At 35.5% G+C, this 23,918-nt stretch overlaps 1 protein-coding gene across 1 annotated transcript in view; it reads left to right on the plus strand.

The window, feature by feature from the left end:
* The window catches only part of LOC143628252 (uncharacterized), a 174,316-nt gene extending 172,806 nt beyond the window's left edge, over positions 1-1,510 (plus strand). The window contains exon 2 of the mRNA XM_077097888.1: positions 1,333-1,510. The gene's annotated coding sequence lies outside the window, so the exon portion shown is untranslated. The remainder of the gene's footprint in view (positions 1-1,332) is intronic.
* The last annotated feature ends 22,408 nt before the right edge of the window (positions 1,511-23,918 follow it).

A 23,918-nucleotide genomic window follows, 5' to 3' on the forward strand; every position in this document is an offset into this window, starting at 1 on the left:
AAATTAAAGCTGCTGAAAGAGGAAGAAGATTCAAGAAGCCAGAATTCATTGACAAACTTCCAAAGTATCCACCTGTCACATCAAGAATGAAGAAACAGAATGAAAGAACAAAGAGAGAACATGTGTCCTTTGATATATGTGAGAAGAAGAAGGTAAATTACAATGCAGTGAGACCTCCAAGCAAAGAATTATTGGAAAAATTAAAGCAAAACAGCAAGAAAAGGGTAAAAGAAGATGTGAATGTTGAAAACTTTATTCCAGTTTACCCTATTTTCTCAAGCATTGAAGACTTTGACATTGGAGAAGTAGAAACAATGGAGGAGTTTGAAAAGAGGAAATCAAGACAAAGGGAAAACATAGAGGAGGAACTTTTGAGTTTAAGGGAAATTGTCTTTGTTAAAGGGAAAGTAGAAAGAAGTGACATAAGGATAGCTGAATTTGTTCCCTTCTCAATTGATTTTGACAGTTTAAAATCTAAAAAGACAATTGGAGTTGAGTCACCTAGACCTAGTGAAAGGTTCAAGAAACCAAAAGAACATGAAATATTCAAAGGAAAGGTTTGGTGCAAGAAGTGTGATGAGTATGGTCATCATACAGACTCCTGTAATGAGAGACTCAAGTTCAAGCCTTTTCTTGTCCCAGATGAAATAAAGTATGGACAAGACTTTGTGGCCTACAAAATGAAGTATGAAAAATACTTAGGTATGGGAAAGGTTTGTGAAGAGGAAGTTCTGGAAAATGAGAGCCAAAGGCATTCAATGAAAGCCATGAAACATGTGGACAAACCTGTTAAAAGGGGAAAATCTCCAGTGAAGCTTGTGAAAAATGTTAAAAAGAGCTCTCAACTCTTGAAAAAAATCCCTAAAAGGGATACTTAATCTGTCAAATCTGATAGTTCTCCAGGATCATCAAGCAGTGAGAAGACAAAAAGAAAAGATGCATATCCTAGAAAGAAACCAACAGAACTCACTGGTGATGAGAAGTTTCTGTAAAAGCATGGATATGAACCACAAGGTTTTCTTTGGAAACTTAAAACATAAACAAAGGTTGAGAAAGTTCCTGATGCGAGAGACTACTGTGAAAAGAAGGACTATGTGATAAAAGAGTATGCCACTGAATCAAAAGAGTACCAAAACTCAACCTCACTAGTTAAAACCCCAAGAGAGTGTGGTTATGAAACAGACAATTCAGACAATCTAGAACTCACTTATGAAGATCCTGAACCAACAACACTCACTTCCCAAGCTGTGTCTGAAACTGAATCTGATGAGCTGCAAGTTGATAAGGCTTGCACTTCATCACTCAACTAATCAAACTTTTTCTTATATGCAGGAACAGTCCACTCCTCTGAATGAAATATGGTACATGGATAGTGATTGTTCTAGGCACATGACTTGTGACAAGAGGTCTCTTGTCAATTATGAAGAAAAGTATGAAGGTCCTGTAGCTTTTGGGAGTGATGAAAATGGTGGAAAGATTGTTGGAAAAGGAATCTTAACAAATGGGAAAGTCTCATTTGATAATGTATTTCATGTTGAAGGCCTTCAGTACAATCTACTGAGTATATCACAAATGTGTGATAAGGGATACAAAGTCAGTTTTGATGATTCCCACTGTTTCATCCTAAAACCTGATTTGTGATTCCACCTGAAATGATTATGTTGATGGCACCAAGAAATGGTAACTTGTATGAATTGAATACGAAAGAAGCTGTTTCAAGAGGAGGTGCATGTTTTGTTTCCAAAGCCACTGAAAATGAGTCAAAATTGTGGTGCAGGAAACCGTGTCATGTGAACTTGAAGAACATGAATAGACTTGTCAAAGGTGAGCATGTCATAAGCTTACCTACAAGAGAGTTCAAGTTGGAAGATCATTGTAGTTCATGCCAAAAGGGAAAACAACAAAAATCTACTCATAAGACAAAGCTCATCAACTCAATTGATCAAGTACTTGAATTACTTCACATGGATCTCTTTGGTCCTGTGAGTGTGCCAAGTATAGGAAAGAAAAGATATTGTCTAGTGATCATTGATGACTACTCAAGATATACTTGGGTTTATTTCCTAAGTACCAAGGATGAGACTGCAGAGTTAATTAAAGGATTTGTAACAATGATTGAGAACAAGGTGAATAAGAAAGTCAAAGTGATGAGAAGTGACAATGGTACTGAGTCCAAGAATGGAGTTATGCAAGAATTTTGTGCAGAAAATGGAATATTACAACAATTCTCAGCTCCTAGAACTCCTGAACAAAATGGTGTTTCAGAAAGAAGAAATAGAACTTTCATTGAAGCTGCAATAACCATGTTAGCAGATGCTAATCTGCCTGTCACTTTCTGGGCTGAAGCCATAAATACAGCATGCTATGTTCAGAACATGGTACTTGTCAACAAAAGGCATAATAAAACTCCATATGAAATATTTCACAACAGAAAGCCTTATATCAAGTTTTTCAAGCCCTTTGGATGCAAATGTTTTCTTCTGAACACAAGGGACTATTTGAACAAGTTTCAAACAAAATCCCTAGATTGTTTCTTTGTTGGATATTCTACACACTCAAAAGCTTATAGAGTATATGTGAAAGACCACTTGAGTGTTATAGAATCTTCTGACATCATCTTTAATGAGAATCAATTCAATACAGTTGATGGTGCAGCATGGCTGTTTGATCATGAGAAATTGATAAGGTATTTGAAGATTTATCCTGAAGACTTTGATGAATCTTTCTACAAGACCAGTGAAATTGAAGAGAAAAAGAAGAAATCATTGGACTTGAAAGAATTATGGATGAAGGTTGCTAGAAAAGAAAAGGAGTATACTTTTATGAAGAATTCATCATATGACATTGGTGAACAAGATCAAGAAAATAATCACAATCCTGAACATGATCATACTGAGAACAATCAAGACAATCAAGATGTACAGAATGATCAAGTTCAGAATGAGGGTGACACAAGCAACCAAGCAAGTGGAGAAAAAGCTGCATCAACTGCTAGATTTTAAGATCTATTTCAAAGATTGAATTTAGAAAACAATGGTGCATCTACTTCAAGACAACATAATGATGAAGCACCAGAGTTTCATGATGCAGAAACTGATTTGATCATTGAAGAACCAGAGCTCAATGAAACAAATCTTGACACAAATTTGTCTACAAATATGATTATACAAACTCCTTATGTGAAAAAGAATCATCCTTCTAAAAACATCATTGGAGATTTGCATGAAAGAGTTACAAGAAGTCATTATGAAATTGCAAACATCTGTCTTTACTCCTGTTTTCATTCCCAAATAGAGCAAAAGAACATTGCTCAAGCACTAAGAGACAATAGTTGGGTGGAAGCAATGCAAGAGGAAGTGGCACAGTTCAGAGACCTGCATGTGTGAGATCTTGTTGAGAGGCCAATTGACAGATATGCAATAGGAACCAAATGGGTTTTTAGAAACAAAAGGGATGAAAGGGGTTTGGTGATTAAGAATAAAGCTAGACTTGTAGCACTGGGATGTCTTCAAGAAGAAGGAATAGACTTTGAGGAAGTTTTGCTCCTGTTGCAAGACTTGAAGCTATCAGGATTTTTCTTGCATATGCTGCCTCAAAGAACATTAAAGTGTTCCAGCTTGATGTTAAGTCTGCATTTCTAAATGGAAAGATTGATGAAGAGGTATGTAGCTCAACCTCGAGGTTTTGAGGATCCAATGTATCCAGATAGGGTATATAAACTAAACAAAGCCCTTTATGGATTGCATCAGGCTCCTAGAGCATGGTATGATGAGCTGTCAAATCATCTTCTTAAAAATGGCTTTACAAGAGGAGCCATTGACAAGACACTCTTCTAAAAAAGAAAAGGGTCAGACTTACTTATGTTACAAGTGTATGTGGATGACATCATCTTTGGATCTACAAATGAACAAATGTGCATGGAGTTTGAAGGGGTAATGAAATCCAAATACATCATGAGCTCTATGGGAGAAATGAACTTCTTTCTTGGATTACAAGTTCAACAAAAAGCTGAAGGGATCTTCATTCACCAAAAATATGTGCAGGACATCTTGAACAAGTGCAACTGTCATGAGTACAAGACTGCTTCAACTCCAATGGACACCAAAGAAAATATGATTGCAGATGAAAAGGGGGAGCCTGTAGATGAACATGAATATAGAGCCAAAATTGGATCTCTGATGTATCTGACTGCAACAAGACCAGATATCATGTTTGCTGTATGTGTGTGTGCAAGATTCCAATCAAGTCCAAAAGTCTCCCACATGAATGCTGTAAAAAGAGTATTCAGATATTTGAAGGGAAGACCAGACTTAGGAATTTGGTACCCAAAGAACCAATCTTTTGATTTGATTGCATATACAGACAGTAATTATGATGGCTGTAACATGAGCAGAAAGTCAACCTCAGGAGGATGTCAATTTTTGGGTGAAAGGCTAGTGTCATGGCAATGCAAAAAGCAGACTACTGTCTCAATCTCTACTGCAGAAGCTGAATATGTTGCTGCATCTGCCTGCTATACACAAGTTCTATGGATTCAAAATCAGATGCTAGACTATGGTTTGAATTTTCTAAACACCCCTATTCTTATTGATAATACTGCTGCATACTTTACTGTTAAGAATCCAGTTCAACATTCTAAAACTAAGCACATTGAAATCAGACATCACTTATCAGAGATTGCAGTGAAAATGGTTTGATTGAAATGCAAAGAGTTGATACAAGTGACAATTTGGCTGACCTATTCACCAAACCACTTGATAGAACCAGGTTCAATTTTCTTCTGAAAGCCCTAGGAATAATCAACTCTGATGAGATCTGATTAAGGATGAGTGCTTGGTTGTGTACCTCTATGTGCTAACTGATTACTTTATTTTGAGGTTTCACAAATTGAATGTTATGTGAATATGCTTGAGTATGATACTAATTATGCTATTGAATGTGTTACCTGTTAAATGCCTTAACTGATTGAGTATGCAAAGGTTTAACATGATTGATTTGATTGATATGTTTTCATGTTTATCTGTGGATGTGCATTTGTGATGTTAGGTTAAGTATTCTTGATATGATCTACTTGTTAGAACAAGCTTACCTGATATCATTGCTTAATTGCTTGAATATGTGGTTTATCTGATCTTCTGACTTTGAATGTTAGTACTGTCTACTTGTCTTGATGATATCATGTCTGATTAAGATTCGATTATGTTACAATTGTTTATGTCAGAATGAGTCTTATGCCAAAATTAAGTGATGAAATGAAGTTTTCCAATGAATTTTGCATAAGTACCTTGTTTTGATCAAAACATGAGCATGTTGTTAATGGTGTAGAGATATGATAAGATTATTCATTTCAAGCTTTGAAGAAGCTTAAAAGAAGGATTTTTTTAAAGAAAAGTCTCAAGTAGTTATTTTTTCTGAAAATTATGTCATTTTCCCAGTTGGAAGGACATGCACTTGTGTATGTTTGGTCCTTAAATATCTACAGATTCAAAGGATAGCCTTTGACCTGAAAACTGAATGCATTTGGGGCAATTATAACTTGTTTCTTATTCCTTCACTTAAAACAATGTAAATAGCTCTGACTTTGAAAGGACATATATTTACATGTATGTTTGGTCCTGTTGACCACTTTTGGTCAAACAGGATAGCCATTTACCTGACAATGAAGAGACTTTGGGGTGATTGAATATTAAACTGTGTTTATTTGGGAAATGATAGTACATTGACTACTTAGCCAATCATATGGATTTAATAGGCTAAAAGGACCTTAGTATAGTCATTAACATGTATGGTTGCTTTCTCATGATGATGTAAAATCTAAAGTGATATAAACATAATGAAAATGCTAATCTTTATGTGGAGATACATAGTTGTCTTTGCATGTCTCAAGATAAATCTCTCCAAATGATAGGCAAAAAAGTGATTACCCAGTCATACAAAAGCCTGTTGTTATTTGGTCAACCAAAAATGAAACATCTTTATATATGAAAAAGAATATGTGCTAGAAAATTTGAGAAAATATCAAAAAAAAGGGGAAGAATGAATAAATCAACCAAAAGTTGATAAGTGTTTTAAATATTTTATCAAACAAGAGGGTTACAACTAAGAACTGCAAAGATGATGACAAATCTTTCTCATCTTGAATGAAAGGCCTGTTATTTAACAGTAAGTCCATCGTTCAACCTCAATATATGTTTGAAAATCAAAAATACAAAAAGATCCAATAAGTTCTGTCATACAAAAACAAGTTTTTGACCAAATACAGGAGGTTGAAGTCAAATTGGGGTGATCTGGGGAAAGCCAAATAAGCTTTGAGAATAGATATGAGGCATCATAGCACAGTGTTGACCATTAATGAATTATGCTACTAAATGAACCTTAATCATATCACCAAAGAGATGAAACTCATGCTAAGTTAATACCTGTTGTTAACCTATCTATGTTGTCATAATAATGCTGAGAATGAAGTATTGAGAAAGCTACTTAGTCAATATGATCCCATTCTTGAGATCTTTTCAGAAAATGGAACAAGCTGTTTTGAAGTGAAATACAACTGAAATTTGATCTCTAAATGCACCATTTGCTCTTAATCTATGATCTGTAATGAAAAATATATTTTGATAAAGTGTTTAAGTCAAAAAGTGTTGCATTTTGCCTTTAATAGGTTGAATATGTAAGTTCGGGTAAGGTTTGATGTTTTCTAACCTTTCCGGGCACAAAACAGTTGAATATGTTTGAATTTGTTATTTCAGGTAAGGTTTGATGATTTATGACCTTTCCGGGCAAGCTTAGTCATTTTTGACTATGTTTATGACTTTCGAGCATGCTTTGAAGTGTTAAAACTTTCCGGGTAGAGTACACTGGTGTACTCATTTCCCGAGCAAGCTTGAAGTCTTGAGATGATTATGTGATATAGCTAGCGTTTAACAAAAAATTCTTGTTTCGGGCAAGCTTTGCATTTTAAATGCTAATTGTTAGTTCAAGCAAACTTTGTGAACTTGGGAAACGGTGAAACTGAGACAAATCTGGTTTTGAACATTTCATAGTGTACAACGTCACAATCTAAGACTATGGTCATGTTCTGGGCCTAACAGCTATAACCAGACTAGTTATACATCCCAATTTGGTTTAAACACTGTATTAGTATTAACAGTACGATACCAATTATAGGATACGAGTTATAATCGAGGCATAACACATATTGACGTATATTACCTGCTCAAACTACGATAAGGTGAGTTTCACGACCCCACTTTCTAAACTGTTTTACTAACTTTTGGGGGGGGGGGGAAAGCATGTTTACATATACTTATATACTTGAAAACGTGTGGTGATGTGAATTATCTAAGTACTAACACTTGAAAGTCCCCACAAACACAAGTGATTAACTTCGTGCCAGTGACGTGTGGATAGTACTATCGGTTTGACAAACCCAACTGAAGGCGCCGGTGGGGTATGCCGGATATACTTGTTTACGCAGTTGCACATTGTCATTTATACTTATTACATTCGGCTATGTGGTGTTAGACATAGTACATACTTGGGGCAAAGTGGCTGTTAAATGCCAACGGGAGTACATGGGCAAGGGTGGCCATGCAGTGCGAGCTGTCTTGGGTTCACTTGTGGCTTAGTATAATACATCATACACATACTTATATACATACGTATTGTGAACTTTACGAACTCGTATACTGATTTTGTTCGTACTCGTGAAACTTGAAACTCACCAACTAGACGTAGTTGACCCGTTTTAACATGCTTTTCAGGTAAGCCGAAGTTGGAATGATTTGCTTACGTGTTTGGTGTTAGAAGGAAAGTTGAATAGCTGTGAATAGATGCAAATACGTGGTAATGAATATGTCACACCCCGTTAAGCGAATTGCGGGAGCGTAAAACGGAAATGCAACAGATACAACTGGTATCAAATACATTGTTCATAAAGAAACATTACTAACTAATTTACAATTTATTACATCGTTCTAACATCTTTTACAAACTAGGTGATACAATTTAACATGTTCTTCAATCACTTTACTTCTAACTCAAATGCCCACGACATCAATCACCAATCAGACACGTAACGCACAGGAAATTACTTCTCATATCTGATTACCTGAAAAGCATGTTAAAACAGGTCAACTACGAATAGTTGGTGAGTTTCATAAGTTTTAACGAAATCAGTTCTGCGCACCATACAGTCATAGTTTGTATGTACGTGCGTATTTAAAAAAATATATTTACGGTTGTATAAAAATGTACAGCCATATCCTTGTGTGTGCATATGCACACATGTAGGTTTATAATATAAATTCGAAATTTCGATAAAATCGTGATTGTTTGTTCGTACTACCAGTTTCCAATTTCCGTGTTTAACCAACCACTGTGGACCCCCTTTCTCCCACAACGGTTCCACATAAACTCAACCACTGTGGCCCCCCTTCCACCCACAATGATTCCATGTAAACTCAAACATTATATAGTGTACACGCAAATAATTAGTATATTCTACACATAGTATTTCCTACGGCTAATCACATAGCATGTATATAGACACATGTACACATATAGTATTTATCACGTATCACCAAATACTGTGGCTCCCCATCCGCCCACAATACGCATAATCACATTATTTTCTTAACATTCATGTCATAATCAAGTTAGTTCGTTTAATAAGTTGCAGCAGAACTTGGCTCATAGGCCATACTCAACTTTAGTTTATAAGTTGCAGCAGAACTTGGCTCATAGGCCATACTCAACTTTAGTTTAGTAAGTTGCAGCAAAACTTGGCTCATAGGTCATACTCAACTTTAGTTTGTTACTATTGTGGCCCCCCTTCTGCCCACAATAGCCCCATAATCATCACAGACCACGTTATCCCCATGGCCATTACAGACCACGTTGTCTCCCAAATTAGTTATGTTTAACATTACCTAACGTGTTTGTATAAACATGCTGTCACGTGTAATTCATTATGTTTTGCAATTCGTATTATCTCCACTCAATATATCAATCAACGATAATAATCATCTTTCATCAGCACGTAGTCAATCATTATGTTTGTAGGGACTTTTCATATATAAATGTTCAGATATTTTATATCCTGATCCGTGTTTAAATAAATAACGTGTATAAACATGCTTTCCACCCCAAAAGTTCGTAAACTAGTTTAAAGAGTGGGGTCATGAAACTCACCTTATCGTAGTTTGCACAGAAATTATGTATCAATAGGTCAGGTGCCTCGCTTATAGCCTGATTACTATAAACGGTATCGTACTGTTAATACTAGTACAGTGTTTAAACCAAATCGGGTTGTATAACTAGTTTGGTTATAGCTGTTAGGCCCAGAACATGACCATAGTCTTAGATTATGACGTTGTATACTATGAAATGATTAAAATCAGACTTGGCTTAGTTTCACCGTTTCCCGAGCCTAGCCAAGTTGGTCGTTTACGCGTTTAGGGAATAGGTAAGATCACACAAACTTAAGTAAACATGTTGATTTTTAAAATGATTTGATTTATGAAAGCATCTTGAGGTTTCGGTATCTGGATTGATCGCAGGGTTCGTTTCCGTTTTCACACGGGTTTGATTATACAAAACGCGCACAATCCACCCGAATTGTCCGGAATTATCGTAAAAAGTTTGTTTTTATCAATATCATTCAAAAATATGATATTTGACCACTTTTGACATTTTCACATACCAGTCAGTCCGTTAAACACAAAACTGCCGGTTTCGTTAAAACAATTATAATTTAAATCTTTAATTAATCATAACTAAATATGTACTTATAAATTATGTAAATTTTTGAAAAAATACATTAAGACATGGAGAATTTTATAAAAATATTTTCAGAAATTTTATGATTAATTATTTATCTATAAAAATTCACTTAATAGGTTATAATCGTGTAATAAATGGCCTGTTTATATCAAACAACCTCCGAAAAATCCGATAATTTTTACAAATGGCCTCAATGTTATTACATATCCCCTGCAAAACCTCCAGAACCTAAATCTTTTGACAAAATGCCTTTTTGTGCGTTTTTCGGCTGTTAAAATTCGATTAATTCATAATTGCACAAACCATACTTAGGCATTTCCAATGATCCCCAAACTTTACCTGTGATCTTACCATCACATATTAATCTCCAAATCCAAGTTTCATAATTTTTCAATATGTTTAGCTATTTTTCCCAATTAAACGCTCATAAACAGAAATAAATTCACCAAATATTCTCCGTTTATCGAAAAATTACCAAATTTGAACAGGGACTCATTTATATGATCCCTATTGTCCCTAAAAATTTTCACAAGCTAACAACAAGCACGTCACAACCTAATACTAAACAGCCCTTAAACGAGTGTTACGGGTTTACCTTGTCGGTTTTCGATGAGTTTTGCTAGCTTAAACGACTTTCCGGGGCTCGGGTTGCAAACTCAGTGTATCTACATATCATATAACATCAAACCAAGAATAAATCATCCATGTGACAGCCTTGATAATTAGGGTTTCGGTTTTGGGTTCAAACCGAACTTTCAAACCGTAAAAACGTTGTATTCATGTTCTAATCCGCGTTTTTGTCCAAAAAAGTATATGTTCCTGGTTTGTTAACATGTTTAACACCAAAACATGATTTCACTTGATTTTTATGATTTTTGAATGGTTAAACATGTTTAAAACTAATCAAGGATTAATTTTCCATGATTAAACCTTACTAATCAAGCATGTAATCTCATGTATTTAGAGGTTTACCTTTAGGGTTTGGGCTGAAAAATATGAAGAAGTCAGCTGAGATTGTTCTTGGATAGTTTGGAATGTAAAAATATCTTTAAAGTGTGGCTTATGTAACAAGCTTTACAAAGGGGTCCATCCCCCCAACTTGCGGTCGCAATTAACAAGGGCCCATTGGGCCTCTTTTTGGCCCAATGGTGCCTCGGTTTTCGTGCCACGCGTAAAAGTCGGTGCAAAATTTAGTTCGGGTTCGGTTTTTCGCAAGAAAACTAGTTCGAGTGCGAAAACCAACGCAAAAACGAGTGTTTTTCAGCTTCTTTTTGTAAAATAAGAAAAACGTACTGACTCGTTGTAAAATTCCAAAATATTTTCACGGATTGCTTAGAACATGTCATATAAGTGTTTTATAAAACTATTTCAGCTTAACGGATGCTACAATGCTTGTTTTGATATTAACGATTGCGTTTAAGCTTATAGCGTATCGATAAACGAAACCTCTTTCGTTTAAAGAGTTTTAAACGTACTGGGGCCTAAATATCAATATGTTAGCCTCTATAATATATATGTAACTCGTATATGACCCCTCAGTATATATATACGGGTCATAATTAGTATCGGTCGGTTACTCGTTTAAGCACTACGAATTAACCGATTTATCGTTTACTTGTTACGTAAAGAATAGTATACCTCGTTTTGTCACGAATGTCACATATATCGCTTATAGATAGCACCCTGGGATATCCGGACCATAACCAGACCCGTTTGGTTATTCGTTTGTTCGTTACGCAATAAGCGGTTAAATGCTTATTCGAGTTTGTAAGTACTAAGGTGTACTCGGTTTTGCCACGGATGTCACATTCTCCCCCAGTTAAGAAATTTCGTCCCCGAAATTCAATATGCCAAATATGCTCTTTTTGGGGAAAATTTTATAATCATTTCTTTCGGAATTCGTTTTTCTGTTTCCGAACACGTTTGATTCCCCGTTGTGGATTCCACTGAATTTTATTCAATGAGATTTTATTGTGTCACAACTGTTTTATTTTCCCCGCTCAGAATTTTCACGAGTCTCTTTATAGAGTTTAGTTGTATAAAAGTTTTCAAATAATACTAATTCTGCCCTGTCAGTAAGGCACTCGTTTTGATTCAATATATGATATACCGGGAGTGAAATAATTTTGTTTAATACGTTATGGGGTTAACTTTCAAGGCAATTTTGTACAGTGCTATATATTTTAGAATCAACTCACTGTTCCTCAACTCAACTAACAACTTTCAAAATTTGATAACTTCTCGTATTTCTCAGATAGCCCTCTTATTAGCCTTAGGCGGCTTTCGGTTTGTTATTAATATTACGAGCTTTATTTATGATTCTCGAAATCGAATCGGATTTTGTATTTTGGATGTCACCAATTTTTTTTTTCAATTTTAATAAGATGGTGAGTTACATTCTTGCTCGTATAATATAGTATATTACCACTTGTATAATATTATGATGACTGTTAATGTACGAGGATTGAAATTGCTAGTCTCACTTTCCTTTATTGTTTGAATAGTTTATTTGATTTGATTGTTTTATAGAGGATTATAGACCGTGCTTAGGCCAATTAGGGATCTAAAATTTCATACACAATTCACCAAGAGTAAGATTTTGTTAAGGCGAGTTTTTCAGTTGGATAGTTGTTACAAATCAGAAGAAGGTATTTGGAGTGGATTAGTCAGGGAACTATCATTCATCTTGAATTGCTTTCTTGGGATATTTAAGGAACACATATTAAATGTTCTATTTTAGTTTGTTTCCCACTTCCAATGGGGTATCTCGAATTGTTGTAGCATCTCCGAGGATCTTTAGTATTCCCCCCGAACTTATAATAGTGCACACTTTACAACACATGAGCCTATGATTCCTTCATAGATTTCGCTTGCATCTTTATACTAGTACTCAGTTTATCCAAACATCTAGCCTGACTTTTCCTTGTTCATCACTCAGTTATTAAGGCTATAAAAGTTTAAAGTTCAAGTTTCGGTTACGGATAGTATAGTTTTCCTCATCCGTGTTTCATCATTGAGGTACTAGGTTTTGTTCCGTGTACGGGATCACTTCTTTATCTAGAAGAGGCAGTATAACAGTTCTATTTCTATATATATCCTTCATTTGAACTCTATTAACTAGTCCATACTGACTATTACACAATGACTCCTCACTTCCACCGGGAGTGCATCGATAGGGAATAACTAGTTATTTAGGTTAAGAGGGTAGTTTTTCGAGTAATATGGTTAGTATTTATAGTCTTACTTTTGGTGGTTTCTATAGTATACAGAATTGTTATTTTACTAGACGGCATATTTTCCAAGGTAATAACTTGTAGGAACGAAACGTCTATCAGTGTCCGTAATAAATAAACTAAAGTATATTAGGCATTACTAGGAACGTACCTGTTACTACATTTGTTCTATCCGGTTTATTCACAATACTTGACCCCTAGTCGAGTTAGACGTCGATGTCCGTCCTTGCCTTTGTCTTCCCGTCACAATTGGGTTAAATCTAGGGCAGTCTTTCTTGATGTGCTTCACACTACCACACTCATAACAGGCATTACGGTTTATTATGGTTTGGTTTTGGTAGACTGGTTGTTGTCGTGTTGGTTGCGGTTGGGGTAGTTGTGAGTCCTGGAGTTGGGTTGGTGGATTTATAGTATTCATAACGGTTCTACAATTTCGGGCATAATGTCCCACTTTCCCACATTTGTGACACACATTGGTCCGACATTCACCAACATGATGATAACCACATTTTCCACATCTAGGCAAAGGCCCGTTATACTTATCTTGCTTCACATCGGAACTGATCATAGTGTAATTTTGTATTGCAAGGCGCGCACATTTATTCTGTTGTCTTTCTTGTATTCCCGCTCCATAATTGGTTCGTTTTGTACCAGATGATTCCCCGGGCATTCTTAACGCACCACTTCTAATCAAATCAGAAGTTACAATGCCAGCTTGTAACACGGCATTTTCGAAAGTTACAGGGCCAGTTGAATTAACCAAACTCCTGACTTCGGGGGCTAAACCCCAAATGTAGCGTTCAGTACGTTTAGATTCTGGAGTAGCTAACCATGGGACTAGACGAGCCAGTTCGTTAAAGCGATGGGTATACTCCAAGTGATCTGCACCCTTCATTTCTAGATTCCAAAGTTCTTGCTCTAATTTCTGAATTTCGTTTATCGGACAAAAGTGTTTTATCATAAGAATTTTAAGTTCTGTCCAAGACATACGATTGGTTACCTCTAGTCCTCGAATTTGAACAACAGTATTCCACCACATTAGCGCGTGGTCTACAAATGTAGAAGTAGCAAATTTGACAATACAATCTGGTGGACAGTTAGTGATATTAATGATGGATTCAGTCTTTTCGATCCACTTTACCAGTCCATTTGGTCCTTTAGTACCGCTAAATTCCATAGGTTACATAGCATGAAGTTCTTAAGTTGATATCCGTGTTGCGGAGGAATTTGATTGTTACAACTATTGTTCAAGTTCGGTGGGAGATTATCATTATTGAAAGTAATATTGGTATTCAACGGGGGAGTATTAGTTGTGATAGTATCAGTATTTATCGGGGGAGCATTTGTGGTTGTATTAGTATTTGTTGGGGAATTAATATTTACGGCCGCGTTAGCGTTCGGCACTTGATTTGTATTCATAGTTGTATGGATACCAGCAGCGAATTGTGCTGCTATCGTCGGAAGTACTGTTTGTAGTTGTCGAGCGATCATCTCGGCTATATCTGCCTCAGACAACATGTTTACTTTCTTCGGGGCCATTCTATAACAATAACCAGTTATCCAACAATTAACAAAATTCAAATACACTAATGATCACAAAAGGAATTACAATAACAAGTAATCAGGTATTTCAATTAACACGTATATATCACACTGGTTTGTTCTCGAGTCTGAATACTAAGGATAGTATGTAAAATTAGCCTAGCAAACGCCAAAGTTTGCATATATATTAAAAGTTGTCATCTCATGACAAGAAATTTTAACCCAATAGGGGTCAATGTTTGTATTAAAAATGCCCAAATCGTCCTCCATATTAGCATAGCGCACCACCATATGCTTGTATGGAGTATCAGAAGCTATACACGACAATACCATACTATCCTTATCTATCAAAGCACGGGTTTTAACAATTATAAATAGTTCACAACTTGTACGAAAATTGTTCCTATACGATCCCATTATTGGGAAGCTGTTTTTGTTCGGTCTCTCCTGTAGGTAGATATTTGCTCATTACGAGTTTAATCAGTACGTTATAATGGGAATGCACGTGTACATTCCACCTGACTTCTGAATGTTTGTTAACTATAATCGTAAAATATATTCTTTCGCCAGGTCATTCAGTTTTCGTAGGCATGTCGGACTTAATAAAAGTAGTAGTTTACTAGTTGGAGGTGAGTAGGTTCCATTCCAGTCGGGGCACGTCATCATTTCGTGAGCATGAGATTTCTCTCCAATAATAACCAATTGGAATAGCAAAATATAGGAGAGGTTGGAGTTTGTCTTTCATAGATGGTTCGAAGAGTTTGCTAGTTAGGGAGGTTCATCAGAGTTAGTTGTACTGGTGATATGTAAAGGAAATTACTATTATTAATATTTCTTTTTGAAATATTATTAGTACATTATATGTACTGGTAGTAACGATTGCTCATATTATAATTGAAAACTCAGTTTTGGTAATTATCACATTTATAATTTGATAAATCGAGCTCATCACTAGGTATTTCCTCTAGGGATGGTGTTTGTTTCTGAACAACAGAATTGGAAGGATGAACGGAAAATAGTTTAGATTAATGTCAAAGGAACCAGTTTATAAGATAGGATTGGATTCAAACTGTGGAGTATTATATATATCTTCTTGAAATTATTATCTGTAAGTTACACCTCCAACGGTTCGTTCCCGGGCCTTATATATGAAGCCCCTTTTGTGGTTCCGTCACATCACCAGATTTAGTTTAAACTTATTGAAGCATTCTTGTATTCTCACTCACGGGCAACACCGGTTCTTCATCAATTGTAAAACTACTCACATCTTTCGGTGTAATCGCTAATCAGAAGAGAATGTTTTTCGATAGTTTAGATCTGCACAAAAGATATTATTAATTAGGGCAGAAATAAAATATTTATTTTTTTATGAACAGATATAATATTAATTACAATAAAATATAATATTAATTTTGGTAAGATATAATTTTGATTAGAATAGGAATTAATAGTGATTATAACTGAATATAATATTGGTTATGATAAGATTCAATGTCATCCGTTGTACCGTACGTACACGTATCCCTATACCTCGTCTCAGATAAGCACGTATGCACATGTCATATATACTTCACATCACCTTTATGCACGTATGTTGCCATTTTTACCTATCAATATGTTCCGCGACTTCTCCCCGAATTCCCTCGTACAAGCAAGTCTGTTATTACGTTCCGGACCATAATAACTCACTTGCCCTGCGAGTTCATCCCGGCATCCATCAGTATCTATTGTTACTCATTATTAACTTTCCCAGTGATAATCGAGCCTACGGTTATATTATAGGTATCCTATGGGATAACCTAATTCTTTATAACCAATGGCTCTGATACCAACTTCTGTCACACCCCGTAAAGCGAATTGCGGGAGCGTAAAACGGAAATGCAACAGATACAACTGGTATCAAATACATTGTTCATAAAGAAACATTACTAACTAATTTACAATTTATTACATCGTTCTAACATCTTTTACAAACTAGGTGATACAATTTAACCTGTTCTTCAATCACTTTACTTCTAAATCAAATGCCCACGACATCAATCACCAATCAGACACGTAACGCACAGGAAATTACTTCTCATATCTGATTACCTGAAAAGCATGTTAAAACAGGTCAACTACGAATAGTTGGTGAGTTTCATAAGTTTTAACGAAATCAGTTCTGCGCACCATACAGTCACAGTTTGTATGTACGTGCTTATTTAAAAATATATATTTACGGTTGTATAAAAATGTACAGCCATATCCTTGTGTGTGCATATGCACACATGTAGGTTTATAATATAAATTTGAAATTTCGATAAAATCGTGATTGTTTGTTCGTACTACCAGTTTCCAATTTCCGTGTTTAACCAACCACTGTGGACCCCCTTTCTCCCACAACGGTTCCACATAAACTCAACCATTGTGGCCCTCCTTCCACCCACAATGATTCCATGTAAACTCAAACATTAAAGTTTGTTTTTATCAATATCATTCAAAAATATGATATTTGACCACTTTTGACATTTTCACATACCAGTCAGTCCGTTAAACACAAAACTGCCGGTTTCGTTAAAACAATTATAATTTAAATCTTTGATTAATCATAACTAAATATGTACTTATAAATTATGTAATTTTTTGAAAAAATACATTAAGACATGGAGAATTTAATAAAAATATTTTCAGAAATTTTATGATTAATTATTTATCTATAAAAATTCACTTAATAGGTTATAATCGTGTAATAAATGGCCTGTTTATATCAATCGACCTCCGAAAAATCCAAAAATTTTAACAAATGGCCTCAATGTTATTACATAGCCCCTGCAAAACCTCCAGAACCTAACTCTTTTGACAAAATGCCTTTTTGTGAGTTTTTCGGCTGTTAAAATTCGGTTAATTCATAATTGCACAAACCATACTTAGGCATTTCCAATGATCCCCAAACTTTACCTGTGATCTAACCATCACATATTAATCTCCAAAACCAAGTTTCATAATTTTTCAATATGTTTAGCTATTTTTCCCAATTAAACGCTCATAAACAGAAAAAAATTTACCAAATATTCTCCGTTTATCGAAAAATTACCAAATTTGAACAGGGACTCATTTATATGATCCCTAATGTCCCTGCAAATTTTCACAAGCTAACAACAAGCACGTCACAACCTAATACTAAACAGCTGTTAAACGAGTGTTACGGGTTTACCTTGTCGGTTTTCGATGAGTTTTGCTAGCTTAAACGACTTTCCGGGGCTTGGGTTGCAAACTCAGTGTATCTAAATATCATATAACTTCAAACCAAGTATAAATCATCCATGTGACAGCCTTGATAATTAGGGTTTCGGTTTTGGGTTCAAACCGAACTTTCAAACCGTAAAAACGTTGTATTCATGTTCTAATCCGCGTTTTTGACCAAAAAAGTATATGTTCCTGGTTTGTAAACATGTTTAACACCAAAACATGATTTTACTTGATTTTTATGATTTTTGAATGGTTAAACATGTTTAAAACTAATCAAGGATTAATTTTCCATGATTAAACCTTACTAATCACGCATGTAATCTCATGTATTTAGAGGTTTACCTTTAGGGTTTGGGCTGAAAAATATGAAGAAGTCAGCTGTGATTGTTCTTGGATAGTTTGGAATGTAAAAATATCTTTAAAGTGTGGCTTATGTAACAAGCTTTACAAAGGGGTCCATCCCCCCAACTTGCGGTCGCAATTAACAAGGGCCCATTGGGCCTCTTTTTGGCCCAATGGTGCCTCGGTTTTCATGCCACGCGTAAAAGTCGGTGCAAAATTTAGTTCGGGTTCGGTTTTTCGCAAGAAAACTAGTTCGAGTGCGAAAACCAACGCAAAAACGAGTGTTTTTCAGCTTCTTTTTGTAAAATAAGAAAAACGTACTAACTCGTTGTAAAATTGCAAAATATTTTCACGGATTGCTTAGAACATATCATATAAGTGTTTTATAAAACTTTTTCGGCTTAACGGATGCTACAATGCTTGTTTTGATATTAACGATTGCGTTTAAGTTTATAGCGTATCGATAAACGAAACCTCTTTCGTTTAAAGAGTTTTAAACGTACTGGGGCCTAAATATCAATATGTTAGCCTCTATAATATATATGTAACTCGTATATGACCCCTCGGTATATATATACGGGTCATAATTAGTACCGGTCGGTTACTCGTTTAAGCACTACGAATTAACCGATTTATCGTTTACTTGTTACGTAATGAATATAGTATACCTCGTTTTGTCACGAATGTCACATATATCGCTTATAGATAGCACCCTGGGATATCCGGACCATAACCAGACCCGTTTGGTTATTCGTTTGTTCGTTACGCAATAAGCGGTTAAACGCTTATTCGAGTTTGTAAGTACTAAGGTGTACTCGGTTTTGCCACGGATGTCACAGAATAAGAAGCCCGTGACTGGTTATGTGATTCTCATCTAGTTGTAAACATAGTACCAACCCATGTAATATGATGTAAATTAGTTTGTTGAATTTCTTTATAAACAATGTGGTTGATACCAGTGTTATCTGTTACATTCCAGTATTACGCTTCCGCAACTACCTAGTCGGGGTTTGATAGAAGTTGGTATCAGAGCCATTGGTTATAAAGAATTAGGATGTCCCTTAGGGAGCACCAGTGTTATTTGTGAAAAAGAAAGAAGGAAGTTTTCGGATGTGTATTGATTACCGAGAATTGAATAAAGTGACTATAAAGAATAGATACCCCTTACCTCGAACAGCTTCAGGGTACGAAATATTTTTCGAAAATTGATCTCAGATCGGGTTATCATCAAATAAGAATTCAGGAAGAAGACGTACCAAAAACAGCTTTTCGAACCCGGTATGGTCACTATGAATTTTTGGTTATGCCGTTTGGGTTGACAAATGCACCTGCAGTGTTTATGGATCTTATGAACGGAGTTTGCAAACCATACCTTGACAAATTCGTGATAGTGTTTATCGATGACGTTTTGATATATTCTAGAAGTAAGGAAGAACACGAACAACATTTGCCGGTAATCTTAGAATTATTGAGTTAAGAAAGCTATACGCCAAACTGTCCAAATATGAATTCTGGCTACACGAAGTCCAATTTTTAGGACACGTTGTGAATCATCAAGGAATCCAAGTAGACCCTAGTAAAATAGAGGCTATTAAAGATTGACAAGTACCTAAATCGCTGAAATAAATTCGCCAATTTTTGGGATTAGCCGGGTATTACCGACGATTTATTGAAAACTTTTCAAGAATTGCTCAACCTTTAACCCTCCTAACTCAGAATGATCGAACGTATGATTGGGGAGAAGAACAGGAAATGGCTTTCCAAACGTTAAAACAAAAGTTATGTGAAGCTCCAATATTAAGTCTCCCAGATGGAACTGATGAATTGGTGGTCTATTGTGACGCGTCTCGTAAAGGGTTGGGTTGCGTACTGATGCAACGAAAGAAAGTAATAGCGTATGCTTTCCGACAATTAAAGATACATGAGAAGAATTATACAACCCACGACTTGGAATTGAGAGCAATTATTTTTGCATTGAAGATCTGGAGACATTACTTATACGGCACCAAATGTACAATCTATACTGATCACAAAAGCCTACAACACATATTTGATCAGAAGGAGCTGAATATGAGACAAAGAAGATGGGTAGAACTGTTAAATGATTACGATTGTGAAATTAAATACCACAAGGGTAAGGCCAATATAGTAGCTGATGCTTTAAGCCGAAAAGATAGAGTTAAACCGTTGAGGGTACGAGCACTTGGAATGATTGTCCAAAGTAGCCTAATCGAACAAGTTCATGTTGCACAAGACGAAGCCTTAAAAGCAGATCAGTTAGAGAAGGAAGAATTACATGAGAACGAAAAGAATTTTGAGAAGAAAATTGATGAAATATTCTATTATAAAAACCGGGTGTGGATTCCTACACTTCATAAACTCCGCAAGCTTATTCTTGATGAAGCACACAAATCCAAATATTCTATTCATCCAGGTACCGATAAGATGTATAAAGATGTTAAGGAATTTTACTGGTGGCCTGGTATGAAAAAGGATGTAGCCTTCTATGTAAGTAAGTGTGTAACATGTGCAAGGGTGAAAGCGGAATATCAAAAACCTTCAGGAATGTTACAACAACCCGAAATCCCACAGTGGATATGGGAACAAATAACCATGGATTTCGTAACACATCTACCCAAAACCTCCCGAGGACATAATGCAATTTGGGTAATTGTTGATCGATTAACCAAATCCACACACTTTATCCCAATTCGTAACAATTACTCTACCGAAAAACTCACCCAAATTTACATCGATGAAATTGTATCTCGACACGGAGTACCTCTTTTGATTATTTCCGATCGAGATAGTCACTTTACTTCACATTTCTGGCAAGCAGTACAAGAAGCTTTGGGAACCCGAATAGACCTGAGTACCGCTTACCATCCCCAAACAGATGGTCAATCCGAACGAACTATCCAAACCTTAGAAGATTTACTTTGAGCTTGTGTACTGGACTTCAAAGGGAATTGGGATCAACACCTCCCACTCATTGAATTCTCTTACAATAACAGTTATCACAGTAGTATACAAGCAGCACCTTATGAAGCCTTATATGGGCGAAAATGTAGATCACCACTTTGTTGGATAGAAGTGGGTGATACTCAAATTACAAGATCTTATTTAATTCAAGAAACGACTGATAAGATTCATAAAATTAAACGAAAATTGAAAGCCGCCCGTGACCGACAGAAGAGTTATGCCGATTTTCATAGAAAACCGTTATCTTTTGAAATATGCGACAATGTGTTTTTAAAAGTATCGCCGTGGAAAGGAGTTATAAGGTTTGGAAATACCGGTAAATTAGCCCCGAGATACATTGGTCCTTTTGAGATTATTGCAAAAATTGGTCCCGTAGCTTACCGATTAAAACTACCCTTAGAACTGAGCACTATTCACGATGTGTTTCATGTATCGAATCTGAAAAAGTGTTTGACTGATAAAACGGCAATAGTACCACTGGAAGATATTCAGATTGATGAAAAGCTTAACTTCGTAGAGGAACCGATAGAAATTGTGGACGGGAAAACCAAACAGTTACGACACAACAAAATATCTCTGGTAAAAGTTCGGTGGAATTCAAAACAAGGACCCGAATATACTTGGGAACGAAAGGACGAATTCCGAAAGAAATACCCACACCTGTTCCCTAAAAAGAAAACCGATGACACATTAAATTTCGAGGACGAAATTTCTTAACGGGGGGAGAATGTGACATTCGTGACAAAACGAGGAATACCTTATTCATTACGTAGCAAGTAAACGATAAATCGGTTAATTCGTAGTGCTTAAACGAGTAACCGACCGATACTAATTATGACCCGTATATATACTGAGGGGTCATATATGAGTTATATATATATATATATATTATAGTGGCTAACATATTGATATTTAGGCCCCATTACGTTTAAAACCATTTAAACGAAAAAGGTTTCGATTATTGATACGCTATAAGTTTAAACACAATCGTTAACATCAAAACAAGCATTGTAGCATCCGTTAAGCCGAAAAAGATTTATAAAACACTTATATGGCATGTTCTAGGCAATCCGTGAAAATATTTTGGATTTTTACAACGAGTCAGTACGTTTTTCTTATTTTACAAAAAGAAGCTGAAAAACACTCGTTTTCGCGCTGGTTTTCGCACTCGAACTAGTTTTCTTGCGAAAAACCGAACCCGAATTAAATTTTGCACCAACTTTTATGCGTGGCACGAAAACCGAGGCACCATTGGGCCATAAAGAGGCCCAATGGGCCCCTTAGACTTGCGGCCGCAAAAGGGTGGGACACCCCCCTTGGTTCTAACTTGTTATATATATTAGAATAGTAAAGATATTTTGCACATTAACCAAACTAAGATCAAGATCAGCTGAGTTCTGCATCATCCCTTCCAAAACCCTAAAGCAAACATTAAATTCATGAAGATTTCAAGCTTGTTTAGTAAGATTTAAACATAGAAAATTAGTTCTTGATTAGTATTAAACATGTTTAACCATCCAAAAATCATAAAAATCAAGTAAAATCATGTTTTGGTGTTAAACATGTTTACAAACCAGGAACATATACTTTTTTGGTCAAAAACGCGGATTAGAACATGAATACAACGTTTTTACGGTTTGAAAGTTCGGTTTGAACCCAAAACCGAAACCCTAATTATCAAGGCTGTTACATGGATGATTTATGCTTGGTTTGATGTTATATGATATGTAGATACACTGAGTTTGCAACCCGAGACCCGGAAAGTCGTTTAAGCTAGCAAAACTCATCGAAAACCGGCAAGGTAAATTCGTAACACTCGTTTAGGGGCTGTTTAGTATTAGGTTGTGACGATCTTGTTTTTAGCTTGTGAAAATTTTTAGGGATATTAGGGATCATTTAAATGAGTCCCTGTTCAAATTTGGTAATTTTTCGATAAACGGAGAATATTTGGTGAATTTATTACCGTTTATTAGTGTTTATTCGGGGAAAATAGGCAAACTTCATGAAAAATTATGAAATTTGGTTTGGAACCCATAAATATTATGTTAAGATCACTGGAAAATTTTGAGAACATTTGGAGATGTCTAAGTAATTTTTGTGCAATTGTGTTTTAAACGAGTTTTAATAGCCGAAAACGCGCAAAAATGCATGTTGGCCAAAGTGTTAGATTCTGTAAATTTTTCAGGGACTATGTGATGATATTAAGACCTCTTGGAAAAATTTTCGGATTTTTCAAGTGTCGTTTGTTATAAACGGACTATTTATTAGTTAAGTATAACACATTTAATGAATTTTTATAAATAGATAATTAATCATAGAATTTCTGAAAATATTTTTATAAAATTCTCCATATTTTAATTTATTTTTACAAAAATTTACATAATTTATATATAACAGTTATGATTAATCAAAGATTTAAACTATAATTGTTTTAACGAAACCGGCAGTTTTAAGTTTAACGGACTGACTGGTATGTCAAAATGTCAAAAGTGGTCGAATATCGTATTTTTGGATGAATTTGATAAAAAACGAACTTTTTACGAGAATTCCGGACTATTCGGGTGGATTGTACGCGTTTTGTATAATCAAACCCGTGTGGAAACGGAAACAAACCCTGCGATCAATCCAGATACCGAAACTTCAAAATTCTTTCATAAATCAAATCATTTTAACAATCAACATGTTTACTTAAGTTTGTGTGATCTTACCTATTCCCTAAACGCGTAAACGATCAACTTGGCTATGCTCGGAAAACGGTGAAACTGAGCCAAATCTGGTTTTCAGCATTTCATAGTATACAACGTCACA

Source organism: Bidens hawaiensis, unplaced genomic scaffold, assembly GCF_021521415.1.
Source record: "Bidens hawaiensis isolate Kalapana, Puna unplaced genomic scaffold, B.hawaiensis_p1.1 tig00004857_1, whole genome shotgun sequence".
In the NCBI taxonomy this organism is placed as follows: Eukaryota; Viridiplantae; Streptophyta; class Magnoliopsida; order Asterales; family Asteraceae; genus Bidens; species Bidens hawaiensis.